At 42.2% G+C, this 9,538-nt stretch overlaps 1 long non-coding RNA gene across 1 annotated transcript; it reads left to right on the top strand.

Moving 5' to 3' along the window:
• Positions 1-245: 245 nt before the first annotated feature.
• Positions 246-9,208, top strand: LOC306939021. The gene is made up of 4 exons (XR_013791816.1): positions 246-784; positions 2,596-2,832; positions 3,423-3,638; positions 7,077-9,208. It is a non-coding gene; the product is annotated as an uncharacterized lncRNA (long non-coding RNA).
• The last annotated feature ends 330 nt before the right edge of the window (positions 9,209-9,538 follow it).

Below are 9,538 nucleotides of genomic sequence, written 5' to 3'. Positions count from 1 at the left end.
TGCTTATTTCCCGCTACTTTTGTCTTAAGGCTAATTATTAGTATAATAAATGACCAAAACATTAATTATCATAGATATACATAGTATTTATAATGATAAATGCATCAAATATTTTTTATTAGCATTATATGGTCATATTATTGGGTTTGTTTTGGCTTGTTTTTCTTGATTTGGCTTTAAGAGTTGGCTTATTTCTCTCACACAATGTGGCAACACTGGTTCTTTGTTTTCAGCGTAATCGGAGAGAAGCTTGTTGTTGTTGTTGAAAATAGACATTTTCCACATTCTATAAGTTATAATTGTATTTAATACACATTCTATATTACAATAGGAACAGTTACACATTATATAAGTTTATGTTACATCAAGTCGGTTCTTCCGAAATCATCTCGGCTCTCCAGCGGTGTTTCCTCCTTCATTCAGCCCAGCTTCGAGTTCCATTCATCGGCGTTGAAGCCAAGAAAACAGCGGTAGTTTGGAATAGCTTTGGTGTGAATGTCTCCTAAAGGAGGTAAAACGAGTCCAATGGAGTCTGTACGGCTGAAGATACATGAACACATGACGTCAGTGGTGGGAGAGGACATATTGTGTGTTTTGGACAAACACACAACAAGCGGTGATGTTTGTCGGGTCAGAGTGTTTGTGTTGGAGCGCCTCAGTGCAGCCGCACAGTTCATGGTCAACCTTTTCCAGAGAGAGATGGAGACACTAGAAACTCTGCTGGAGAAACAAAACAAACGGCTGAACATTGACTTTGATATGGGCATCGATCTACACACTGCAGGTATGTGTGTTACACACAACACTAAACTACACACTGCAGGTATGTGTGTTACACACACAACACCAAACTACACACTGCAGGTATGTGTGTTATACACACAACACCAAACTACACACTGTAGCCTAGGTATGTGTGTTACACGCACAACACTAAACTACACGCTGCAGGTACAATTTAGGCAGAGCGACTTGCCATAAGCAAGCACAAAACATGGTAATACATCAAATACATGAAAATAGTCATCAAGACTCATATGTAAGCTAAGCTTACAGTGAAATATTAATATAATGAAACTATGCACTAATACTATAGTGTGCTATGTCTACATAAATATATACATTTATGCATACACCTGTAAGGTCTTCAAGGCTAGGGCATGTGCTACGGGCTAAAATGGAGTCTGAATAGTGTGTGTTTTCAGACTACGGCGGTTTTGGGGCCAGAAGGGAGAAGAGTTTGGGACGTGTGGAGCGTTGTCTCTGCGTTTTTAATGAATGTACTTCCAGCTTCCCTGCGTGGGCTGATCTGAGCGAGCGGGAAGGTTTGTAGGGTTCGAACAGACTTGCGAAATATGGGTGTGCCATACCTTTGGTTGCTTTGAAGTCCGGCATCAGAATTTTGTACTCTGTGTGGGCAGCGACCGGGAGCCAATGGAGAGACTGGAGAAGGGGGGAGACATGTGAGAATTTTGGCTGGTTGAAGACCAGGCTAGCTGCGGCATTCTGGATCAATTGGAGAGGCTTAAGTGCACATGCCGGTAGAGAGTTACAATAGTGAAGTTTTGATATGACTGATGTCTGGATAAGGAGCTGGGCTGACTCCTGGGGCCGGGGCGCCTGATGGAGGGGAAAGGAACTGGTTGGAATAACGTGTTCCTTCCACGCACTACGTCCGGTCGGGGAAACTCCCCCGTCAGGTGAAAAGAAGCAGCTTGGACTCCTCATGCATTAAAAGAAGCATGAGGTCAGTGCGCTCTCCCCAGGTTGGCAGAGGTGTAGCACCCAGGATTACATTAGATAATTGACACTGGGAGAAAAACATGAACATTGGCTAGTACACATCCAAACATGTGCAGATGTTGGACTGTACAAGTAACATCATCCTTTTGAAACTTCTCAAGGGAACTTTCAAAGCCACTTTTAGTCTGGACTGTAGGTCGTTCCACAACCAAGGGCCAAAGAAGGCCAGAATTTTTTTTTACCACCCTCAGATTTGAATGCTGGTACTACACACCGTAGCCAAGCATTTGACCTGAGGTGAACTCGTATGTGTGCATGTGTATGGGGTAGCCAAAGATTTAGACTCTTGTGGATGTATTTTATCGATATACCACCCTGTGGTCACTGCAGAGACACCAGCTGAGCCCTTAGAGCTCTGAACATGTACGAATGTAAAATATAAGGTGCTCACCCTGATGCCCCAAATGTTAGAGAGGCCTACAGGGTGCTTGTGCAATGTAGTAGTCCGCAGTTTTCAATAAAGAACTGTTTTAATCCCGTTTGTGGCCGATTCTGTCTGAAGTTCCCAATGGCGGCAGTGAGGGGGCACATCTGGTGAAAGCCAGAATTACGAATTAATTATGTTAACAAGAAGTAAACGAGGGGGAAATTAAAATACCTGTTCATGTTCTGATGAAGAAAAAACTAAACAAGTGCGGACACAGACAGACCCTTTTCTAGTCGACGGCTTGCCTATTCCAGTAGCCTCGTTGTAAAACGGATATAAATAGGAGAATAAATGTCATCTAATGATAAAAAGCATTGGAGTTGTTGAGCTGATGCTAACCTCTTCTCTCCTCTTTCTGTGTAAAGAGGTTTCATCTGAATATGAGAAGTGGAGATCCAGTCTGGTCCAGGGGGAACCACAACCTCCACAACATCAGAGGAGATCCAGTCTGCTCCAGGAGGAACCACAACCTCCACAACATCAGAGGAGATTCAGTCTGGTCCAGGAGGAACCACAACCTCCACACATTAAAGAAGAACAGGAGGATGATGTGTCACCATTGACATTACTACACTGGGAGACGAGCTGTGACACTCTCTCAGGTAAATCAAATAAAATATAACTTTATCGATTCTAATCTAACAAGCGACATGTTATGACTCTTGTAGATCTGCTATTTCTGAATAGCCAAAGTATGAAATACAGCTTAAGTGTTTAACTCTTTCGGTGCCACAGTTCCATCTGGTGGAGGGCTCTCCGCCACGCCTGTATTCTCAATGGCGAGCACTTTTAGTTTGAAAGCCGATTTGGCCGGAAACTGAGAGTCAGGAAGTAAAAATCTGCTGTGTAACATGTCCCGCAATTGTCATTTAATCCACCAAAACTCATTGACAGATTCACACACAGTGCTCAAGTCACTGACCCATTTCTATAGCAACCCCACACTGCACGTGTCATTTTGAGATTAGATTTATAATTGTGTAAAAATCAAATCATAATATAAATGAATTTAGTCTGGTTCAGTTTTCTACAGGAGTGTTAGGCTGTTTATAAAGTATCATATTAAACTTTATAGTCTCTATAGTCTAGTCCTTGTTCATGACACAGGAACAGCTTAAAGTTGTTATCCATGTACTAATATCCATGTCACATCAAAGTCCTTATTAGTATTTATTGTATTCCTTCATTCCAGAGCAGTGTGTGGAGTCCAGTCTGCAGGTGAAGATCAGTTATCCAGCCACGACTGAAGACCACCTTAAACAGGAACCTGAAGACCACCTTAAACAGGAATCTGAAGACCACCTTAAACAAGAACCAGAAGACCACCTTAAACAAGAACCTGAAGACCACCGTAAACAGGAACCCGAAGACCACCTTAAACAGGAACCTGAAGACCACATGGATCTCAGTAAGTTTAACGCACTCTTTCTTCTTCTTCTTCTTTCTTCTATTGGTGAAAGTGGGTCGGTACTGAGGGTGTAAAGCAGTGGTGTGCCGTCAGGTCCAGCAAGGCGTTCTCTGCTGGCCCTGCACTTGCCTGATGCAGACATTTATATTTTATAATAAATATTTATTTTTCGAAAATATATTGTATTTATTTTGCTGCCATCATTGCCCTGTGATGACCTTTGATGACGTTAGCGTCTTGCCTGTATCGTTTGATGTGATGTTGTGATGATGTGTGTTTTCTGTGGTTCAAATGTTACCTTTGATCAGCATTTTTGTTTGGTTCGTTGGCTTGGGCCTTGTGGTCAGTCTGACACAAATGAAAGGAGACATGGATGTGTTGATGTTTGTGTTTTGGTGAACTTCTTGGGTATGTTCTATGGTAGCTGGTGATCAGCTCAAACAAAAATACTCTTAACTCGCTGAAATCTTGAGACATTTACAAACGGGTTGGTTTATTACACCATCATCGTGGCTATGATTCAGGATGCTTATCTGCTTAATTCCTTTTTATATGAAAGTCCATTATAAGTATGCAGTATCATCTGACGTTTATAACAAACCAAACTGTTTGAAAATCAGTTGAAAATTGAGCTAGTTATGGTTATTAAAGTACATGCACCACAGACACAATATGCTATGAGTGGACGAGCTACCTGTAGCAAGATGGCCGCCATGTGGCGACATTATGTGGCAGCGGTGGCCGAACGGATTGCGGAGCGGTTTTGATACCGGAAGGTCGCCAGTTCGAATCAGCGGTCCGACAAGTTAAAATTACCACCGCTGAAGTGCCCTTGAACAAGGCATTGAACCACTACGATGAAATGTTCTATGAGCAGGGCCTGGCTGGAAACAAGTTCTTGAGCTTAGCCCAGATACCCTGGGTAAATATAGTAATCATTTACTATACATTTCATCAGTACAGGAAAGTGATTGAGAACTTTGTGGACTGGAGTCACCTGAACAGGCTCCAGTTCAATGTCTCCAAAACAAAGGAAATCGTGATGGACTTCCGGAGAGCCCGCCCCCACCCCTCAGCCTGTTTCCATCGGGGGGGTGGAGGTCGAGGCGGTCAAGTCATACAAGTTCCTGGGTGTGGAGCTTGACCATAAGCTGGACTGGTCAGTCAACACAAACTGTATAAGAAGGGTCAGAGTAGGATGTATTTCCTGAGGACACTGGCCTCTTTCAACATCTGCAGGAAGCTCCTGCAGATGTTTTATCAGTCAGTGGTCTCCAGCGTTCTTTTCTATGCTGTGGTGTGTTGGGGAGGGAGCGCCAGACAGAAGGACACAGCCAGACTACACAGACTGATCAAGCGAGCAGGCAAGGTGACAGGGACCAAGCCTGACTCTGTGGCGGTGATGGCAGAGAAGAGGACCCTGGCCAAGACACTAGCCATCCTGGACGATGTTAGTCACCCACTGCACACAGCACTTTACTCTCAGAAGAGCAAATTCAGTAACAGGTTTTTATCCCAGACATGGAGCACAGATAGACTTAAGAACTCCTTTATCCCAAGGGCCATTGGGCTATATAATGAATCAATGGGGGCCATGGGGGGGAGATGAGGAGGGAGGGGGTTGGTCAGTTAACGTATTTGCTTTGCTTTTTTTTGGTGTTGTACTTTTAACTCATGGCTTTTTTAACTTATATGTATTGCCTTTTTCTACTGCATTCTATTTACTGATGTAATGTATTTGTATATGTTCATCATGCTCTTATTCTGTATCCCTTTTCAAATGCGTCCACTTCAACTGCCCCTCATACCTGAAATAGTCCCTGAAACCATTCACATCCCCATACCCACTTAGACACACACAACATCCCTATCTTATGGTTCCCAACAGAATATTTTCGGTATCTGGACACAGGTTATTCCACTACAAAGCTCCATCTGACTGGAATAATCTTCCGCTTTCACTCAGATCAAGCTAACTAGCAAGCTAACTGTACCTGTATGTGTATGTCCTGTGTATTTGTACTGTATGTCATGTTGCAAGTGTCTTTAGTACTGTGTACTTTCACTGCTGTAATGTTGTATTTTGTCTATATAGGACCCCCTCTAAAACGAGATACTGCATCTCAAGGGGCCGTCCTCTCAATAAAGTTCAAAGTATGTATGTTTTACACTGAAGCTGTTGGACAAAACAAATTTCCTTCGGGATCAATAAAGTATCTATCTATCTATCTATCTCAGTGATGTAAATAGGGTGCGTTTTGCGTCCCAAAACGCACTTTATAGTTTTGGGCCGCAACCTCCGCTCAACCTCTGCGTCCACGAGATGCACTACTGTACTCGGCATACACAGTAATAATAATCCACGTGAAAAAAAAAAATGGGAAAAAATGCGGTAAAACAATAATAATACGGACACGATCATTTTGCATGCCCGCATCCGACCTTATCCTATGTTATAAAAAATAAAATCCACGTAGGAATCGTTCTTGTAGAACCACTAGTCTGTAACAACACTGTCAACACAGCGCGCTGTGCGCCGCCATGTTGGCTCTGACTGAGCGCAGCCTCTAGAATAGAGCTGTTTAGAGACAGAGAGTGACGACAATGGAGTGATCAGTGACGCATGCAGCCCCACGAATAAGCAGTGAACGGAGATGTCACAACTCTCTCAACTACACGGCGCTGCCTCCGACAGAAATATTTAGGGGAACATGTTTTAGCGTGACAAGCAGACCCGATTCAATGGGAAACACACATTGTGTAACACACACCGATATTTTGACTAAGTACAATAATTGCAACTGCAAACAACTTTTGGTTGGTTTAAGCTATGTTAAATCCACTGTTGCCCACTATTAGTATTTCTTACTGAGTTGTGCTTGCTAATGCTACTAGCCTACATTAAAATATACTGTATAGGCCTATTTGATATATATATATATATATATTATTTTTGAGTGGTGCAACCACTCCCTTACGGAGCTATGTGTGTGGGTGGGTGGCTGGGTGTCTGGGTATGAGCACGAAAACAGCATGGTTGTTTTTCACCATCTGTGCGCAACCTAATGCACACACAAACACACACGCACGTATTAACTGTATGCTTTCGGGGGTGCCAGTACATTACAGTACAGTAGAGGGGCCGCCACACGGTAACTCTGTCATTCTCAACCGTTTCGGACGCGACGCGGCACGCCGGAACCGGCCCGGCCCCCTGGGCGTGTTCCTGGGGGTCTGGAACCGAGCGTCAAAAATGCCCGATTATCGGCTAGTGTAAGGCCACCTTTACAGTGCAGAGCGCAGTCAGTGCACCTTCCCATTTCAATGTTGGAAAATGTGGACAAAGAGTAATCTGTTGATACTTCTTCCAGGCACTACTCTGCTCTGAGTTACAAGATTCAAACCTTTTATAGAGTCTCCTTGTATTGTTTTTCCTAGACTTTCTGCACGTCGTTGTGTGTAAAGAGGAGGTTCCACCTGAAGAGGAGAGGAGCTCCAGTCTGGTCCAGGAGGAACCACAACCTCCACACTTTAAAGAGGAACAGGAGGAGCTACTTCAAAGACCAGAAGAGGCTGGTGGGTCAACGTTGACATTACTAGCAGTGGAAAGTGAAGATGATGATGAAAACAGAGAGACAGAGCCTGTAGCCGGAACCTCAACTGAACACATGAAAACACAAGCTGATGTAGAGGACTGTGGAAGAACATCACAACCAACTAGTGATGAGCAGCTCGTCTCTTCACACTGTTCTGAATCTGACACTGAAGACAGTGATGAGTGGGAGGAGACTATGGGAGATCAGTCAGCTTTAAACACACTGAAATCACAAAACACACAAAATGTGGGAGGACAGCTCAAGCTGTCCCAGGACCTGAAATCATCCAAACAACCTGAGTCCATGAGGAGTCACACAGGGAAGAAAGGTTTTAGCTGTACAGAGTGTGGCAGAATGTTTAATCTAAAGGGGAATCTAAAAAAACACATGAGGATTCATACAGGGAAAAAAGATTGTAGCTGTACAGAGTGTGGTAAAATGTTTAATGTAAAGGCAACTCTAAAAACACACATGATGATTCATACAGGTGAAAAACCCTGTACTTGTACAGTATGTGGTACAGGCTTTAATCGGATGGGTCGTCTAAAAACACACATGATGACTCATACAGGTGAAAAGCCCTTCTCTTGTACAGTATGTGGTAAAGGCTTTACTGAGAAAGGTAGTCTAAAAAAACACATGAGGATTCATACAGGGAAGAAAGATTTTAGCTGTACAGAGTGTGGTAAAATGTTTAATCTAAAGGCAACTCTAAAAACACACATGATGATTCATACAGGTGAAAAACCCTGTACTTGTACAGTATGTGGTACAGGCTTTACTCAGACGCAGCATCTAAAATCACACATGAGGACTCATACAGGCGAAAAGCCATTTCCTTGCACAATATGTGGTACAGGCTTTACTCAGTCGCAGCATCTAAAATCACACATGAGGACTCATACAGGCGAAAAGCCATTTCCTTGCACAATATGTGGTACAGGCTTTACTCAGTCGCAGCATCTAAAATCACACATGAGGATTCATACAGGTGAAAAACCCTATACTTGTACAGTATGTGGTAAAGGCTTTATTCAGACGAGTAATCTAAAAACACACATGATGACTCATACAGGCGAAAAGCCCCATACTTGTATAGTATGTGGTAAAGGCTGTAATAGTACATTTAATCTAAAAACACACATGAGGACTCATACAGGCGAAAAGCCATTTCTTTGCACAATATGTGGTACAGGCTTTACTCAGACGCAGCATCTAAAATCACACATGAGGACTCATACAGGTGAAAAGCCCTTCTCTTGTACAGTGTGTGGTAATGGCTTTACTGAGAGAGGTAGTCTAAAAGCACACATGTGGATTCATGCAGGTGAAAAACCCTGTACGTGTACAGTATGTGGTAAAGGCTTTACTCAGATGAGTAATCTAAAAACACACATGAGGACTCATACAGGTGAAAGCCTTTAGTTTAAGACATATGATCAGTCAAAGCCTTTAGGTTAAGACATATGATCAGTCAGTCTAATCCAGGATGATAATGATGCAAAAGCAGAATAATTACATAATCTGACAATATCAACATGACTGAATAAAACACACATTAATAGTTTCTTGTGATGTATTTTTTTTTTATCGTGTGTATGGATCTTATTTTCTATTCAACATGATGGAATTTCATGTTTATTTTCTCTTGCATTATTCCCTCCAGCTCATAGGTTACTGGTAGTACAATATGAGCATCAGTGTGTGTCCGGTCAGGATTTAAAGTCATATTCATTAATATTCATGCAATAATTATTATGTTCATTGATATGCAATAAATAATGGTGCAGTAAAGTGCTGACAAGCTGCTGGGTTTGAGACAGTTGAGTTAGTTTGTTTGACTTTGATCGTTTATATTCTGCAGAGTTTAGTCTCTTTATTGAGGTGTTTTTCTGAACTTAAAGAAACTCTTTTATACCTGGGTTACGGTTATGGAAATATTGATAATGTTTTAGTTTTCTTGGTTTAATAAAGGTTTCAACACTACAGGTTCTCTATGTGTGATTTATCATTACAGAAATGTTATCAAAGATGTGTTCTATTTACCCCATAACTACTGTGAACAATACAGTCATTTTACAGCCTGTATACCTTGTGCTGAAGCTGTTACTACAGAGTACATGAGTAAGTATTAATTTTACACTCTGCATACATTGTAATACTATTCAAATTATTATTACAGTCGTGGTGGTTGTTGTTTATGTGACTGTGGGTCAGTTGGAAACTAGCCTACCTCAAATCTCAACCCGCACGCACACACGCACACAACAGTGTTTTTTACATCAGTGTCTGAGCAAATCGGCT

This window comes from Electrona antarctica, assembly GCF_951216825.1.
Source record: "Electrona antarctica genome assembly, chromosome: 2".
NCBI classification, from domain to species: domain Eukaryota; kingdom Metazoa; phylum Chordata; class Actinopteri; order Myctophiformes; family Myctophidae; genus Electrona; species Electrona antarctica.
Note: the sequence above shows the minus strand (reverse complement) of the source record. Positions and strands in the feature narration are given on the sequence as shown.